Source organism: Colius striatus, chromosome 2, assembly GCF_028858725.1.
Source record: "Colius striatus isolate bColStr4 chromosome 2, bColStr4.1.hap1, whole genome shotgun sequence".
Taxonomy (NCBI): domain Eukaryota; kingdom Metazoa; phylum Chordata; class Aves; order Coliiformes; family Coliidae; genus Colius; species Colius striatus.
In genome coordinates this window covers 81,256,758-81,276,424 of record NC_084760.1, presented here as the reverse complement: position 1 = coordinate 81,276,424, position 19,667 = coordinate 81,256,758, and positions in this window count along the sequence as shown.

Here is a 19,667-nt window from a genome sequence, read left to right as displayed (position 1 = left end):
AGACAGCGGAACGATATTGCCAAGCAGTCTGAGGAAAGATAGCAGAAGACATTGGAGGAAACACAGCACTTGCTTTGTGCTTTAGCTCCGGACTTTGTGTCTGAGAATAAGAAGGCATCTGGGGAAATTGCAGTTGGAGCACACTCAAGGGGAAAGGCTGGAAAGATGAGCAACTGTAGCTCAGCAGTACATGGTGAGGCAGAGTGATACCCAGGAGAATGGGTGTGGAGCCACACTGGTGCTGGGAAAGGGGAGGAAGGCCAGTGAATGCAGGGCAGGGGCATGCTCTGCTCCCTGTCACATGTTGCTTTTTAAGGTTCATGTATTTCCCCTCTCACTGTGCAGCTGATTTCTGATACCACAGGACAAATGTCTACAGTTGTGGTACAGTTGCTAGAGGGGTTGGAGGAGGGCAAGAGAGAGAGAGGAGTCATGCTGCTGTGGTGAACTGCTGTTTGTCGGGAAAAAAGAGTGCATCCTGTTGCATTTTGGATAACTCCTAGAAGTTTTTCAGACAAGAAAGAAAGATGAGCCTATGATGTATAGTGGTGGATTGATCACATAGCACTAGCTAAACACTGGAAACAATTTTGGGACTGTCTGCTGGCCAGCTAAGGAACTCCAACTATTTGTGTTGACTGATATCTCAATTTTCATTCCTACATGCCTGAGATGGCCATCTATCTTGCTAAGAGATCCTTATTTTGCTTTTATCCTATCTGCAAGCTGTTACCTGGCAGCACTCCCTCCCCAAATCTGACACCACTGAGTACATCAGATCTGTGTCCAGTGAGGACAGCCCCTTGTCTGATGGTGACAGGAGGGAGAGTCATAAAAGGACTTGGTGGGCACCTGGCACCTGGCTCTTTGCCAGGCTTTACCACAGCGTTTGCCATGGGACAGGCAACAACAGGGAGCCACTCCATACGCTGGGGCCATGGCCTGGCAGCAAGCTCCTGGTGCTTGTGTGAGCTCCAACACAAGCAGCCTGTGGGTTTTGTTTCTGAGGCTTCTGCTTGTGTCTCCAGCATTTTGACTGAGGTTCTGCCCATGAAATGAGCAGAGTGGGGCCCTGGCCAGAGCTTTGAGTTGCATTTGCAATACTAATGATAATTTCAGGGAGCAGGAACTCTCCCTGGCTCCTTTTCCAGCCTGGAGGTGGATGAAAAAAATCAAGTCTGCTGAGCTGGCACTGAAGGTGTCCCAGTGCTGCCATGCTGCTGTCCTGACTGGGACCAGGGGACACAGATATGACAATAGAAGTGCTTATTATTTTTCTTTTTTTTATTACAGGTTTAACTTCATAGGTTATTAAAGTCTTATTTTGGGGACTAGTGGTTAGCTCTGATCTGATTGATATCAACTTGCTGTTGTTTCTGCCCTCTTTAATGCCTCAGAGATACTGGTCATGGGATCACCTCGCTGTTGAGCAGCCCATGGAGAGCTTTGTGCTTCCTCAGTCTGAAAATTAAACATTTGGATCCTGGTAGCTATTCTGTTGGCAGTTTTTGTTAATGATGAAGAACTATCTATTATGCCAGCATTTGGGTGGCTTTGATAATTCCATTACGTAGTGTTAATAGTGCTCTTAATGTATGACAGCTTATCCTCGTCACTTGTATGTGTGCACACACACATATATATATATGTACAGGTGTACATAGATGCCCTGTGGGAGGCAGGGACATCAGTAGCAAATATGTTGTCCGAACACAGCAACCATAGCTGTAACTTCTCTTCCTCCTGTGAGGAGATCACACCAACAGCAGCAGTGAGTCTGGCAAGGGAAGATCTGTCAGTGCCTCTCCTGGGAGCAGAAGCAGAAGGGAAGTCATCTGATGGGAAAGATATTGATGCTTTAGTGCTGTGGTCTCCTGCTTTGCTGTGTAGTCTATCTGTGACTTGAAGAACTAATTCATGGTCTCTCCTATCATTCATCTTCACTTCAGCTCTGGTCTCCTTCCTTCTTTCCTGATGTTTACACTTTAGCCTGCAGACAAACAATTCAGTTTCTGGAACTTGACTGTATTTTAGACCTTTTTCCAGACGCAGTCTAAAGCAGTGGTGCAGGGCTGACCAAATCATGGAGGGTGGAACTGCTCTGCTTTCACATGTCCTCAGCAGCAATATATCTCATGGGATTAAAAAAGGAAATAGAATTTCTGCAGTGCTATCATAATGTAAAAGACATTGGTGGGATGTGCATGTGACTAGTGCAAAATTGATCCTCATTTCAAGGTTCCCTGGAGTTCATATACATGCAGTCTTGAGAGGAAGTGGCACATGAAATTAGGGGATTGCAAGCCAGAACAATTGAGTTTTGTGTCAATTCCCACAGGAATTTCCTCCCAGGTACTGAATGGGCAGTGACAGGTGACTCAGCTGCCCTGGTGGTAGGTTGTCCTGCTCCCTTGCTGCAGCTCAGCGGTTGGGGCAGCTTCTGTCCAGCAGGTAAGGTATCATCAGTCCTGAAAAGAAGAGAGGATGGCTGCTTTGGTTTTGTTTATCTATGGCAGGGAGAGAGCTTGCAGCAGTCCTGCCTCTAAGCCCTCTGCTTGACTGCAGCATTTAAACAGCTGATAAGGCAAAAATCAGAAGTGTGTGTGCATGTGTCCACTCTTCTCAGCCCTCCAGTATCTGGACAGTCTAAGGTACTTAGATTCATCCCAGCAAGAGGGAGAAAAGGTGAAACACGTCTGCTGGCCCCAGAGCACTTTGTTTATACAGACCTCTTTATCTTCCTCTATACTTGCCTAATTTGCAAGCTGTTTAAAAGCAACACTCTCCCATAACAGTGCATCAGGGTATTCCAACTCTGGCCAGCACTTTGGGGGGTTCTACACTGCAGCATGAACCTTAACATCAGTACTTTGCCTTGTTGTCTTCTGCTGATCTGGGAGCAGGACTCCTCTGCAGTATGCAATCATCAGCTTTTATAATACACAGTTGCTGTCTTGGGCTGCCTCCTGGGCCCCAGCACTTGCTGGGGTCATTGCAGTCCTACAGAGGCCAAAGACACAGCCCTTGTTTGACCTCTTGGTCTTTCTTCGCACCCCTCTTGCATGGAACCCTCTCTGGCTGTCTCGTGCAGTGCTGGGTATAGATCAGGCCTTTTGTCTTACTGTTGGGGAAACAGAATAGGCTGAGAATGTCACTCTCTTTATTCCCCAAGATTTGTCTCATCACAAAATATACGGGAAGAAGTTCATGAAGCTTCTGAAAAAATATCTCCCTCTCTTATTTTTTTCCTTCCCACTGTTTTGATTTTAAACCACCTGCAGAAGAAATATGTTTAGAAATAACTTATGTATAAGTGCAAGTGAATTTCTCTGTGTCTTGAAAAATGGAACAATACTTTCCTAAAGCTATTGATTATCATTCTACATGTATGTTGTCCTCCTAACTTCAAATCAATTTGTGCTTTACCAAGCTCTTTGGTGTCGTCATATGATAGAACACTAACTTCTCCCCTTAGAGGTTATTTATCTCTGTCTCTTCGTAAGGTCAATGAAAATCACAGTATTCTGCCCCCCTCCCCAAAGTAATCCATCTAGTGGAGGAAATGATGAGGTAGTATTATGTCTGGCAGTCTTTTTAAACAAGTCCTCAGAAACAATGAGAAAAACCTGATAGTCTTGGAGAGGGAGGAGGGAATTTGGGAAGCTGCAAGAGTGAAGTTTGAAAGCAATCAAGGGGAAGCTCAGAGTTTATATTCCAGAGATGTCCCCTTTTCTTGAATCTGTTTGCAGATATTTTACACTGCTACTGAGGAGGGGGGAAATTAATAATAATCCAAGCAGACTTCCAGGTGGCGAATGGCCATGAATCTGTACTTGAAGGATAATTTATCTCCTCTACCACTTCGAAGCCTTGTAGCCTGGGGGAGATCCCTTGTCTAATGAAATTAATTGAAAGAGTCTGCAGTCTGAGTACTTCATCTGAATTTCAGTTTTTACCTCATTTAAAAGTTGTCAAGTATCCACTCGCCTCCAAAACGGCCAATGCCAACATAGCATGTGTCACACACTGCTCAGTCTCACACAGAATAAAGTCTCAAGTATGGAAACAGCCTCCTGGGGTCTCTACCACGGTCTGTCTGTACTCCCACTAAACTGCATGCACTGCATGCGGTCAAATGATCAAATGCAGTCAGAAAAAGTTACAGAGGAAACTGTCACAGGCTATTTTTAAGTGAAGAGTGATAACGTCACAGAAAATTTCGGAACAGTAGGTTGCCAGAAGGTAGAAGAGTGTAACTGGGAAAGGGTCACTCTATTTCCATCCTCCTCAGTTCACCTCAGTGCTAGCTACTGACAGTTGTTAGAGACAAGACACCTGAGCAGTTTTATCTTTGGCGTGACTCAGAATAGCCATTTCTGCACCTGCTTCTGTCTCAGGAGAGTCCAAATCTCTTGGTGGAAATGATACATCAAACATAAATCTCTGATGTCCAATTAAAGTATCCTGTGCTCCTTTCCCAGTGAAACTTAACAACTTGCAGATCAATCAGACATTGAGAAAATGAAGCATTAAGCTATAGGCATCCACATGGTCATGGTTACTGATGTTGAAGCCAAGCACTGGATCACTACTGGAGTCTCCTTACCTAGGTGGGAGCTGCCTTCTGCAGTGTGAAGGACAAACCTAACCAGGTGTCCCCACAAGCAAATTGGGCAAAATATTGAAGAAATTAGTATAGGAAGCAATCCCACTATAATAAAGGTTTGATGGGGAGTGATGCAGCATTTAATTGACCAGTGGAAAATGGTGGAAATTGGTGTCAGCAGCATAAGTTGCCATAGATGGTAGACAGTGTAAAAGGAATGGTGTTATTTCTTCCTTTTTCTCCTGCTATAATTCCACAAGAACACCACGGTCATTCAAATATGCTTACATTTATTGTCATTTTTTCTGCAACTTTCCTTTCCCTTCCCCCACCGAGTTACATTCCATTTCTATGCTTTTCCTTTGGAGCAGATGATCTGGTTTTATACAGATTTAGTTGTACGTGGCTCTGAGACCGCATGAAAGTGCCAGCAATATGACAGTGGCTTGCGTAGGCATGAATGCTGTATTATGTGGCTAGCCAGCAGCCAGGCTTCATCTTGAATAGATGCAGATTTGTTATGTATAGATGTGTGCTTATTTGCTGAATACTTATGCCCTCTCAGCTCTGGGAGCTTCCAAGAGCCAGTTGTGTTTGCATGACAATTGTGTTCCCATGGAAGAATACAGTGCTTGTGCAGAAGTGCTGGCCCTTAGGCTGTCAGATGAGGGAAGTTTTTCTTTTCTCTTATTGGTTACACTGAAATCAGGACTGAGGAAGCTAAACTCTGAGTACCAGAGACCTGATTTTTTTTTTTGGTGATATTTTATTTATTTCTTTTTTTAAAGGGACCTCTAGCTGGCATGCTCCTCTCCATCAGTGAAAAACAAAATTATATTGACAGCAGGCTTCTGTTATCTTCAGTGGGAGTCTGATGCATTTTGATGCAATAAGGTAGCTAGATATCTGAGCCTGTGCATGTGTCCTCCTTCTGAGGCTTGAAGACATACACCTTTACCTTGCTTGCTGTAGACGGTACTATGCCGTTCTGCTATGCCTTGGACGTTCCATAAAGATATATGGACCCATTCTTGCATAGAAATCCCCTTCCCCTGTGTCATTTCTTTACCTTGATGTTGAAAAGTGAGCTATGTCTTGGTTACATACCACATGGCATACAAGCAAGGGATGGCCTTGAATATGATGTATGTGAATAAATCTTCCTGATGGGAGGGTAGCATATGTCTTGCTGGAAAAGTGGTTCATTTCTCTGGCCTTGAATTTAAGTCATGTTAGTTTTGGTTTAGGTCCAAAGTTTGTGAGTCTTGTCCTGGTGTGCTATGTTGCAGGTATTATTTTTTCATTTAATAACTCTTTTCTCAGCGGTCTCCCCCTAGCTTGTTCCTCATCCCAACAGGCATCACTATTAGAAACAATTAAACAGCAGCCTCGTTTTCTGCCTCTGTATTCTGTAGTGCTCAACTACTCAATTCCATAGGGAATCAATATGGATGCCTGTTGTGCCTGCCCTGCTCTCCCCGAGTGAAGAGGCCACCAACAGCAAGAAGTAGTAGACCTGAATTTTTTTCTTAAACCTCACCAAGATTAGCCTCGATATTTGCTAATAGTCCAAGAAAATGAGACACACCCACCACCCAAAACCCCACCTCTTTCAGCTTCTTCCTGTAAAATAATATAAACAAGAGAAAATGATGCAACTCTTTTCCTTTACCTGCATCCCTGTGTAAAGCAAATGTGTTCTTCCCCAGAAGACATCTAAGCAAAAAACAAGGCCATAGAGAATTGGCTTTTATGGCAGACATAAAAGGTGCACCAGTACCCTCTGTAAATGCAAGCAGTGTTTGATCTTTCTGTATCTACTGTGAAATGAGTGAGACAGCTTAATAACAAAAGATTATGCCATCCTGGAGAACTTCCAGTTCCTAATTCAGAGATGTGTTTCACCAAGTCCCCCTCAGCTCTGCCAGAGACATTTTAATGCCCATTGCCAGAGGGGCTGGAAGGAAAGTGAGGGTGAGCCCATAGCCCTGGACAGACTCATTTTTCAGGCTAAAGCTTTTCTCCTGTCCTTCCTTCCTTCAGCTGCTGTAGAGGACTAACTGTTATCTCTTAAGCAATGGACTGTAATTGTTCTCTGATGCATAAATATAGAGCCTCTGATAAGTGTCCTTATGATGTGTAAATCTAGTTGAATTCCTGGGAAAGGATGCTCATTTGTATTTTCCAAATGCAATATAACAGCGGGATGATGTTGGAGTGGCAAAGGAAGTATCCACATATTTTTGTCAGGAAACCTCATTTTAAAAGCTACCTTGGTCACACAGGGGAGATGTAAGATCTGACATTGTGGGAAATCCAGCTCAGGAGTTGGGGAGCGTGCTAAGTACACTCAGACATAGCCACAGTCACTGCACAAATGAGCTGGAGAGCATCAGCAGAACTGAAAGGAAGTGTTTGCAGGGTTTGCTGTTCATATATTGCTGGAGCTGTGCTCCCAATAGCAAAAGCACTGAAGAATAATTCCAGCAGAAGTGTATTTCTCCTCAGTAAGTGGGATGAAGTTGATTTAGCATGGAAGGCCTGACTGACACAGATCTGACAACTGAGCAGCCTGTCCAATACCTGCAGTCAAAACTGATGTGTTGGAAAAAAAGCCTTTAGAAAGAGGCTTATAGGACTCAGACCTCCTGTAAAGAGTTGAGCATAACGTTTTTCCACCTGCAGTTGTGGCTGCTGGTGCTCCTGCCTGCTCAAGTAGACCTTCTGCTTCTACAGATTTGTTTCATATCCAGGACCTAGAGCTTAATATGAGTGATGAAGCTTCCCTAGAGCTGTAGTGTCTTGAAATCAGACCTTTTGCTGCTGATTTATACTATTGAAAGGGCCAGCCTCCCACGTGAAATTTGTATAATTCCTGCCTGAGCATTATTCTAAATAAACCTGGACCTGAGTGCAAACTTGGCAGCTTCTCTGAGGGCAGGTGCACACTACAAGAGTCACTGGACTGCAAGGCAAAGGAGTCTACAAATGTTTTGTTTGAGGATAATGATGATTCAGAGATACAAATCACGCCAAGAATGTGAAAGGAGTTTACTTCTCTGTTTCACAAAATGGTATCAATAACATCATATTGCTGAATTAAAGATGTCTGTTTATATTAGAATCAGAGATTACAGTTGGATTCCCAGTCCCTTTGTACCAGCTGCTTCCCTCACAGGCAGCAAGAAGCTCTCAGCTTTACAAAGCTGGTTGCCTATATCCCACAGAAAGGCAAAAGAAGACCTAGAAAAGGGAAATGATGGCAGGGATGGAAATGGAACCAGATAACTGAATGGCAGTCTAGTTCTCCTATGCTCTAAATACAGCTATTGGGGGAAAAAACACAAGATTTCTTCGTGCAGGCCAGAGGATGGCAAAGGTATATCGATTATATGCCAGATCTGGCACAAAATTTAAATAAAATTAACTGTAGTCCTCTCTGCTGCTCGAGGAAACTGGATTGGTCTCTTAAGGAAGATCTGTAACTGCTGTAGAAAACTTGAGACAAGAGCTACTGAAGGAGCTTAGCCTCCCAAAACCCCAGAAGAAGTTGTATTTATTCAGTTGTTATTGTCTTTAGTAACATTCATGTAGATGGACTACAGAAAGAAAAATTTTGTTGTGGTAAATACAGAATATTATGGTTTCCAAAGACAGAACAAATAAATCCTATGAATCTTTCATGGAAAGACAGAACAAAAAGGTAGCTTTGGTCAAACTGACTTGACTTCACTCTCTTCTCCTTAAATCCTTTCTGTTAGGTGCATTTTTAACTGTTTTCATGCCATCCTGTGCATGCCAATGGGCAACTGAGTCAGGAGAGAGCCTCTGCTTTCCAGATACACTTTGTAGCATAAAGATGCTGGTGACGTGATGCCTGAGAGCAATAAGCTGTCTCGGTTGTAATGATCCTTCGTGGTCAACAGTGAACTGTCTTCTACGAGAAGCGTAAAGGCGGGCCAGGAAAGCCAAGAAGCAAAATCTTTCTTACAGTGGAGGACAGCCATGAGTGGCTGAGTGGTACTGCCACTTGCTCTTGTTCCCCTGTGTCTTCTCATACACCTGTTGCGCTCTCTGCTCTCCATCTTGCTAGAAGCCATGAAGCTCTTGTCTCAGTCCATGAATCTCCTTAGCGAGAAGAATTTCATGTGTTTCACTGCAATTAATTTATGGCTTTCCAGTGTTGCTGGAGTGATGGATTAGTGGAATCTTCTCTCTGTGAAACGTCTGGGACCTCTCCCTCTCCTCTGGTACAACACCAGCTCATGTCCTTTCATCTGGTCTTCCAGGAGTCGTGTTTTCCCTTGTGTGCAGGATATTCTTGCTGACCCACACCTAATACCCTCACTGGGTGACTGCAGTGAGCATACTTCCAGCAATCTGGGAACAGCAGAAGGGAATGTTTGTCTAGCAGCTTCCCTAGATAGTAAGAGCCTTTTGAGCTCTCCAGACTGCATGGATGATCAGTTCAGCTTGAGGTGAAGTTTTTTGTCTCCGTGCATTTTCGATCTTCGGTTTCTATGTACCTGAAGATTTCAGTAGTCAGAGCATCAGAGCTTCAGAAGCTGTTCTCTGGACTGTGTGTTCCCTTGGATCTTGAATTGTCTGGGTCTGATCATCTATAAGGACATTTGTGTGGATATCTTGGGTATCTGTGACCTGAATGGGCATCCAGCTTGATTTTGAAGCGATTTCTCTGGGTAATTGAAATGTGTTTCCTATGGCTATTACTTTGTCTTCTGCAGCTGTCTCTAAGCTGCCATTTAGAAGTGATGTTTCACTCTTTATTACTGCAAATATATCCAGAGTATAAAGAAAAGTGCATGAGCTGAACAGCAAGGGAATGGCAGATATCTATGAACCTTTTTGCCTGCAGTGTCCTGCTCCTGGCTCAGGAGTGAACTGGTCCAACAGAAACAGCCCCCACTAAATGCCAAGTTGTGAATCACCATATGGAGCCAATGGGAAGCTTTGCCACAGCCACTGGCAGCTGCAGCCTTCAGGAGAGAGCCTGAAGGCTCTCGTAGCAAATGATGATGAGATAGGGTCAGGGCATGCATCATTTTTGTAATGTCTCTTAGTACTTTCCAGCAGTCAGGAAAACAAATTGTCTCTGGGTACAGCAAAGGCCAGGGTTGCTGTCAGCTAAGTGAAGTCGCTATTGGTAATAGTCCCCCTGACATTTCCCTCTACAGCAGCTGCTGTCAGCACAAGGTGCTTTCATTAGCTGTGGGCTGGGCTTTCCTGGGAACATTTTGTTGTGTGTCAGTGAGAGGTACTTCTCACCAGTTGTGTTCCTAGTGAGCTGCTCCCCACAATGGAGAGAGGACAGGGGAAGGGAGGCTCAGAGAGATAACATGCGTTATGGTGAGGTATTGGAGGTGGTCAGATGTGCTGTAGCTTGCCAGGTGGCAGGAGGGAAACTCAGCAACAAAGTCTCAACAACCCTTTAACTCTCCAGGTGGTTCTCCCATTGGTGCAAACCAGGAGTTAACATATGATATAGGTGCCCACGTTGAAACGTTTTTAATAGGAAAGCTGATTTAGGAGGTGTCCCTGACCCTTCTTTTTTTTACTACTTGCTATTTCTCATTTTCCTCCTTGCGGTTTATTGCCATTATGGTTTTGGTTTTAAACTTTGCTTTCAGACATTCTCCATTCCTAGGCCTCATTACTGATGCATATCAGATGCACTGAAAAGCCAATAAATGGTACAGTCCTATAGCACCAAGGGCTGCTGCTACCTGCTCTGGTCTCAACAACTTAAATTGGTGTTGACCAGGTAACTACTTCACAGGTCAAACCATTTGTCCCTCATGGCAGCCACTATTCAGTTCCAAAAATGCATCACAAAATTATTCAAAGATGGGAATTAAAACTCTACACTGCCACTTCTGAAAACTGGAGGAGATAGGTGAGAACATGTAAGATGGAGTGAGGGGCTCGAAAAAGAGAGTGTGAACCTTACCTTTTCTTTTAGTTCATGTCAGATATAGCAGCAGCAGAAGCTCTGCAGTGCAGCAGGAGGAGAGCTGTGGGGCTGGTATGCCAGCTGCCAGAGTACAGCTCTTCCTCTCACCTATGGCGTCATCAACATATTGGCTTTAATGTCTGTAAACACGGACCATGCTTTCTGTAAGGCAAGCTTAAGACCTTTCCATGGTAGTGAAAGATAGAGTTGGAACACATGAATGCTTCCCTGTTTTCCTATGAACTTGCTGGTTAGGCTTCACTGAGTGACTTGGCTACTCCAAGGAGTATTATTTTGCACTGAATGTTGTGCAGTGACTTGCAACAGGGCACAGTGTGAGTCGGGTATTGATGTTTTGAGCTGGTAGCTTGCTGTCTGACTTAAATGACTACACAAAATGCCGGGCTAGCATTAACTCCTCAAATTCTTACCACTCTGGAAAGTGGCTATCTGGGTATGGGCTGGATAACTGCAAGTCTGTCATAGTCTGTGAAATGAAATATCTATTCACCTTTTACTTGCTATTTGAGAAGATACTTTCTATATATGTATATTTACTGAAATCTGGTTCTCCCTTCATGTCAAATAAGTATTCCTTACCTAATAAAACAGCCCAATGACTTGCAATTGTGTATTTTGCATCTAGGTGAAGCATGGCATCCAAAAAACCTGCATTTCTCCCTGCGTCATCTTCCCTTCTTTCCTGACATACTCCCTCACTTGCCCTCACTTCTGTGCTCTCTTTCAAGACGTTTCTTCTGATCTCTCCACTACCTAATTAGAGAAGCAACCATGAGAGGCATCACGGATCTCAGCTATGTGTTACCTCAGTGTAAATTCACTTGGATGTTCAGACAGCCTTGATTTCTCTCTGTCTGTAATGGGAGTCAGTGAGCTGGAGAAGGGGAAATCATTTGCACTATGCAGCTGTGACAGTGAACCTGCATGAGACTCATGCTGCAGAAGGAAGTGCTTTACGATTTAATTTAATGTCTGGAGGAATGGTAATCTGGTTAGGTAGCAGAACACAGGGAAACTGAATTTTGCTTTTGGAAAAGGCAGTCCTGGAGTGTGTGGAGGGTTTGAAGCCCGAGCCTGTGGCTTCCAGTCCCATGAGAGTGTTTCTTCCCTTTGAAAGGAGTTAAGCAGCATATGTAACTAGTAGCCATTCAAACTGCAGCAACGCAACCTCAAAGACCATAGTTGGATGAGAGGGGATGGCCATAATTGCACATAATCACATTCGTTTAAGTGAAACTATTTGGTCTGATTTATTTGACGAATTAACATAATTGCCCCATTTGGATGTAGAAGCTATGAAATTGTTTCCTGACTATACTCATCATTCACCTGTTAGGAATTTCATGAGGACAGCATTACCACTACAACTGTAGATCAAAGCTACACATGCACACATGTATGCCTATGCATATTCATACCTGTGACTGGAAAATATTAACAGGGTCACAAAGGCAGGCACTCAAAATGGAAGCAATGCCCGAATTAACACTGACGAGGCAATTTCCTGTAGTGGCTTGTGCACCTGTGCTTTGATAGTCTTTAATTACACCATCTCCTACATTTTGGGCCTCTTTTCAGGGCTCAGGACACACAGCGTCCATTTAAGGGGCAGTGATTCAATATTTTAATGTACCATCACTGACGAAGACACATCTCCCTTTCTTATTACTGGGAGCGAGTCAAACCCTTCTCTGAGGACAACATGAATCATTTCCACTTTTTTTTTTTTTTCTGCTACTGATATGTCTGAACACTTCTCCCTTTAATTTGTCTTCAGATGACACCATAAATTCAACTGGGGTGCTGTTTGGCACTTTTTGGAGCAAGAGAGCTAAACGAATAAGAAAGTTGAAAGGGGCTGTTGGTTTTGGCTGCTCCTAGGTGATACTGAGGACACCTTGTGAGATAAACTCTGTTCACAGTGCAGCACAGCTGTTTTCTGCAGCTGCTTTTTGTGTGATTCTGCCAAACAAGCCCACAGATAATGTAGCAGGGATCCACAAAACAGCCACAGGAATAAAAAGTGCTTTAAGTTGCTTATGCAATGCTCAACACCCTTTGGCATTTATGATCACTGTGTTCATTCTCTGCAAAACTTTCATCTTTTGGTTGTGTTTTTTTGGTTTTTTTTTAAGTAAAAAAGAGGCAAGACTCTGGGACAAGAAACAAGTATGAAGGAGCATGAGACCTTGTAAAAATCCTTAGGGAGCTGAAAAAAATGAAATTAAATTAACCAGCTAGGGACTGTATTATGATTCTGTGATTCAGTGAAAAACTTTGTATATACATCTTGAATTCTAACATTTCTGTCCTTTGCATGATTTTCTGATTCCGAAGCCATGAGAACATTCTTAGCAAGTATCTATGCACGTGTGCCTGGACTTACGTGTACAATTTCCTAAATTTAAAAACAAAGCATCTGAAAACAAGATTTCCATCATGTAACAATACAGAACTGGGTATGAACCATCAAAAGGGCTGGAATGTTTCAGTTGCACAGCATCGACCTCCTCCCCTTGAGTTAAAGAAGTGTCTGGTAGCAGAAGAAGGTTGTCATCGTCAACTTAAATTCTTTGTAGAAGAAGAAGAGAACACTCACTTTGCCAACATCTATTCACAGATCCTTGCCTTCAGCAGAAGACTAGTGACAGTTGGGAGCATGGGCTCCTCTTCAGAGTTCTCAAGGCTGTGTGTTCTGCTGGGTGCAAATCCTTCTGCTAGTGAAGCATAGAATTTGTTACACTCTTCTTGTCTGCCATGTGAGGAAAAAGGAAAGAAAGCCAAAAAAAGGCAATAGGAAAGACATAAAATACCTGAGTGTTTAACAGGAATTTTCTAAGTGCAGCTGAATGTGACAAGTGGTCTGTCATTTCAACTTCTTTATTTTCCATATGGGACTTGATGAATATTTGCCAAAAACATAGTATACTGGAGGTCTGATTTAAATACACTTTGTTTTAGGCTTGTATGTTAGTTTTATATAGAGAAGAGCCTCATTGAACTGCACTAATAACCAATAGTGCCAGAGTAGATTGATATATTTGTGAACTAGTTAATCAAATATGTAGAGGAAAAAATGCAGTGATCTCTAAGGAAAATTGTACCAGAAGCATTTACATTTGGATTAATTTAAAAAGTTTTTTTTAACTGATTTTTTGTAATACTTGACAGAGAATTAGTGAATCCACTGAAGGGCATGTTATAATGCAAGAGGAGTCTGAAAACTTGTAATCCCAGTTCTGCTTTCAGTCATTGCCAGAGAATAGTGAGAGGGCCCTGTATCTTGATGAAAATGTTCAGAGGTGTCCAACAACAAAGCATTTGCCAGTGAGCTTTTCAAATCGTCTAATCTGTTCATCAAGTAAAGCAGAGGTTGCCATACTTTGTCAGGCCTGTGTTATGAGTAGTGTACTAAATGGTTTTCTTGACTGCTAGATGTTTTCAGGGGAAGAGTAGAAGCCTCACAGAAGACAATTCTGGAATCTTCCTCTTTTCACCTGTCTCTTTTGTATGTCTCAGCTATTATTTGGTATTATTATCCAATAATAAGGTTAGAGGCTTCTCTTAGTTCTATATAGAAGTAAAGCCAACTGTGTATCTTCTAGGAGCTGTCACTGAAGGAGCATGTTTGACCAAGAAGACGGGTACTGCTCAGAGGTGTCGTGGTTTGGCCCAGCCAGCACAGCAGCACCACGACAGTCTCTCGCTCGGTGAACCTATTCACCCTCACCCTTGTTAGGATGGCAGAGGCTCCAGCTAAATGGGAGTAAAAAGATAAGCAAAGTTGTTGTGGATTGAGACAAGGGCAGGGAGGGCTCGCTGCCAGTTACAGTTCTGGGCAAAACAGACTCCAGTACTCGACTTAGAGAGGAAGGTAGGAAAGTTTATTCTACAAGAAACAGAACAGAATAAAAGCAAAAAGGGAGTAGGATGATGAGAAAATTACACCCAGCACTTTAAGATCTCCCTCCCCCATCCCTCCTTTCTTCCCGGGCTCACTGCTCCCGATATCTCTACCTCCTCCCCATCAATGGCTCAGGAGGGCAGGGAGTGGGGGATGTGGTCAGTCTCTCACAGATGGGCTCTGCCACTTCTCTCTTCTCAGATGAGGATGACTCCTGGCATTCTTCCCCTGCTCCAACACGGGGTTCCTCCCCCAGGACACGGTCCTTAACAAACTTCTCTGGTGTGGGTTGTTCCCAGCATCTGCGACTTCTGCCGATACAGGTTCCCTCACACGGGACACAGTCCTTGGTGAATATCTCTGGTGTGGATTCCTCACCATGGTTGCAGTTTCTGCAGTTATAGGGTCCCTCTCTTGGGACAAGACCTCTTCTGGGCATAAGTTTAATGAGCTGTTTTGTCGTGGGTTCCTCCCCACAGTTACAGCTGTGGATATTGGGTCCCTTCCTCAGGACACGGCCTGCTCCGGCCATAGTGATAAAGGGTCCCTCCTTCGGGACATGGCCTCTTCTGGCCATAGTTTTAAAGAAGAAAATCACTGCCCCTGGCTTAGGGTCTGTAGTGAAGTGATTGGGTCCCTCCCATGGGACACGGCCTCCTCTGGCCATAGTCACTGTCCCTGGCTCAGGGCCTTCAATGAAGTGAATCGCTGCCCCTGGTCTGGGGCCAGCTTTAGCAAAATAAGTCTCTGCCCCTGATACGAGGTTATCAAAATGAGTCTACAACTGATGTGGGGTCTATAAAGCAATGAAAATAAATCTCAGCTTCACCAGTTCTCTCCATAGAATGCAGGGGAGTCTCTGCTCCAGCACACCTCCTCCTCTCTTTCATCACTGACCTTGGAGTCCACATGATTGTTTCTCTCACTGTTCCTACTCCTTGCACCACCACCAGCCACAAGAAGAATAAGAAGGGACAGAAGAAGGAAGAAACAGGAAGAAGAAGGAGAAAGAAGCCTCCTCTTCCGGCTTCTTCTTAAAAAGTGATCATGGAGGTATTTAATTGGCTCAGCCCTAGAAGTGGGTCTGACTCTGAGCTGGGGAAGAGCTGCGAGCAACTGCTTATAGGAGCCATCTTTACAGCCCCTTCCCCATTACCAGAAAAGGCTGTCATGTCAAACCATGACAAGGACATACACACAGAGGTGGGGAAACAAAAGACAAGGGGCAGCTGCTAGAAGTGTGCATGATCAAGTCACTTAGATGGCATCACAAGTAAATGTGATATGTGAATGAGGGATAGTACATGGTAGAAATCTTGAGCAGAGATGCAAGCAGGGGCTCTTTATCTGTTTGTGTCTTTGTTGTGGAAAACTATGTTTCCCACAGAGACAAGGACAGCACCATTTGATGCCAAGGGGTTTGCTGCATGGTATTAAGTAAATAATCTTTCTGTTGTATGATTTCTCAGGTGTTTTTTTCCTGAGGTCACTCAAGTTGCTCTTGAACAGCTGACTCCATTGCAACACACCAGGCTTTGTCTTCCTATTTACTCTGTCTTCACTCTGTCTTAGCTGTTTAAGACTTAAATTATTTCCTGGTTTGTGAATCCATTAGGTATCTTCTGTTTCTTGGAGACATGCTTATTGTGGAGAGCAAAACTGCAAATAATTTTTTTTCAAGGGACTCACCACAAGCCCCCAGGAGCCTTTTATTGTTTTGCACAGTGATTTTGTCTTCTACAAGAAGTCTTCTCTCTCAGCTGCTCTACAAGCAGTCTGGATGAGCAGGATGAAGGGGATGACTGTGATACCAGTAATAAATAGGATGCCACAGAACAGAAGACCTCAAATCTCAGTGGGATTATCAGGTTTGCTCATTTTCAACTGGAGAGATTTAAAGTTTGGTTGTAAAGAGCATCCAAAGCCTCCTTTATGCTTTACAACAAGCCTGACAACCACAGCTGGCTATCTAGCTTACCCTGACTTCAGGCACATGGTGAGGTAATCTCAGGCTTTTCATATGTCTACCTGAGTTTCTCTGCATGCCATTGTATTGCTGTATTGGACTCAGATCACAATTTTTTCCATCTCTGGCATAAATGAAGTTTCATCTGTTTGTACTGCATTGAATCTTAGTCTTGAATAAGTGGGTTTTGCAGAAGGTGCCTACTGTACCCTTGATCTGACAAAGCTGGTGAACTGTGGACAAAGAACAGTTTGCTTTACAAACAACAGTGAGCTCTTTTGGACACATCTAAAGTAAAGAAAGTAAATGCTGTATTTTTATACACATATTTCAGTCAACTTCCATTTTTAAAAACCAGTAATATTTGAAATAAATCTTCAGGTAACCCTTACCTGCAGATAAATTGCACCTTTTGAATAAAAAAAGAAAAAGCTTTTTAAAATAGTTTGAGGTCAAGAAATCAGAGAAAAGGGAGGAGGCTATAGGTGAACTTGAGGGTAAACTTCCCAAGTGTTTCCTCCACACATACATAACCCACAATGATGCTGAATCATAGGGAAAAAAGAATTTCTATGATGTTAATGATAATCATTGGATATGCATATGAAAAAACAGGTGCACTTTTTAAGTAGCACTGGCTTGATTTTCCACTTTACTTTGAGTTTGAGTTGAGATTTTTCCCTGTTTGCTATTAGCTGTTTCTGCCCAGCCTAGCTCTGAAATACACTTTTTGGAAGGTTTTGTATGGGATGCCTATCTCAGTTTGAGCAGAACTCATTAATCTTCTGTGACACTTAACTGAAAGGCCTAATGAAAACATCTCCTCTGGATTTGCAGTGATTTTGGCCCTTCACTTTTATTTCTAATTTCCAGTTTCAGTCAATGATAACAAAACTCTTGGAACTGACTACCTGCTGCCTAATTAATGATAACTTTCTGGTGTATTGGGTCTGACTGAGATGGAGTTAATGTTCCCCATAGCATCCCTCACAGTGCTGTGCTTTGTATTGGTAACTAGAAAAGTGTTGATAACACACAAGTGTTTTGGCTACTGCTGAGCCGTGCTCATGGGGCATCACGGCTGTCTCTCCAACATCTTCCCACTTCACCAGTAGGCTGGAGGTGGGAAAGATCTTGAGAAGGGATGTGTCCAGGACAGCTGACTCAAAATAACCAAAGGGATATTCTGTACCGTATGAAGTCTGCTTAGGAATAAAAGCTAACAGAAAGGAGGAGAAGAGGGAAGACATTTGTTGTTAAGGCTATTTTCTCCTGGAGCAACCACCATATGTACTGAAGCCCTGCTTCTCAGGAAGTGTCTGGACATCACTAGCTGATGGGAAATAGAGAATAATTATTTTCTTTTCCTTTGCTTTTGTGTATGACCTTTGTTTTTGCTTTATTAAACAGCCTTTATCTTGACCCATGAGGTTTTCTCTGTCTTATTTTCTCTCCACCCTGCTCTGCTGAGGAGTGTTAGAGTGGCTTGGTGGGCACCTGGCATTCTGCCAAGGTTAACTCACCACATCCTAGAACTAGATTTCTCCTTGGATTTGTTTTTAGATCACTGGTGAGCTTATCAGGAATCTTGTGATCAGCAGGGTACCTCTGCAAGCCATAGCTACTGAAGACAAGCAGATACATAAGAACTGTCTTTAAAAATAAAACAAAATAAAATGTAAGATCTGAAATTCTCAGGTTGTATCAGTAAGCTTGAAAGCCCGATAAAGACTTGCTAATTCTCACAGTTCAGATAGGAGACAAAAAGAGACCAGTATTAATTTGTAAATCTCATTGTTTTTACTATTGTGATTCTTGGGTATTTGACTTCTGATGTTTATATTCCTCAAGCTGGAACCTCCAAGATTTATTCAACACTTTGGTCATGGTGCTCTTCCAAGCACCTAGTGTCCTACGCAAAAGGACATTAGGAAAGCAAAAAGGGATAGGAGACCTCAGACCAAGTCTTGAACACAATGTGTCTATCTGTTTATACTTTTTAACCAGGAGCTTCAGGAAGGTTGTATTTGCTTGGAAAGGCAGCAGGTTCTACCTATATACAGAATGGGGAGAAAAAAACATTAAACCAACAAGACCCCAAAATGATACCTCTGGTACAAATTAGCTCATCTCCAAACAAAACTTGGGACTAGAAGTTTGATTTGTGTTCACCAAGAGACCTACTCTTGGCCTTCACTGCAGTCAGTCTGACTCTTTCTCCCTTGCACTGAGCAAAGAAACTTTATTTCAAGGAGTGGTTATTAAACCTGATATTTCAAGAAAGCTAGCTTTTCCATCCATTAATAGCACCTATATATTTTCAAAAGTGGCGTACTTCAAGGTTAAACACTGACTGTGATTTTACAAAAGCTTGTATTATGGTGGCAGCTCTGTGTGCAAATATTTGCAGTTAATTGCAGGAAATCTGAGTGTAGCTTCAAGGTTGAAGAAAGAGGTATAAGTGATTTACACTTCAAAGATTTCACAACAAATCAATCAAAGCATATTGCTCGTGTTTCCTTTATAGCTTATATAGGTGTAAAACCAGAGTAATTTTATTGAGGGCATGAACTGTGCAAGGCTAAAATGGCACAAAGCAAGCTCCCTAAAAATGTCTTTGCTTTAGCAGAATCCTTACTGGGACTTTTTATGACTGGAAATAAAACATTTCACTTGGTGGCCAACACTGAAACCTGTACCAAGCTGTTTGTACTTATTTGATGATGTCCTTTCAAACTACTGTGGCTTTGTCGAGAGTTTGACCATATCTCTTCTTGGGATAAGGATTTTTGAAGCAGACATGAGAATACCAACTTCCTCTATAAAGGAAGAACTGGGTGGAGAGAACATCAAAGGACCACTTAGTATTACTGTTGTTAAATTAAGACACTTTTCAGCTGAAGCAAAACCAGAATGGAAAGAAAAATTTAAAATAAAAAGTAAAACATTCTCTTAAAATGAAAACATCTCTAAACTGTGAGGTCTGCCAGTCAATGGATGTTTGTATTTTAAGTCTATCATGCTAAGATATACAAGCTGCAAAGCATTAACTTGAAAATTTGGATTTGCTAACTGTTGCAGTTGTTTCAATACTAAGAGCATGACAGTGATTTAGAGGAAGAGAAGCAGACCCATACTGCATTGAAGGGTGCTCAAACAGTCCAGAGATTCCAGCGGGGTGAGTCTGCCTTCCCTTCTT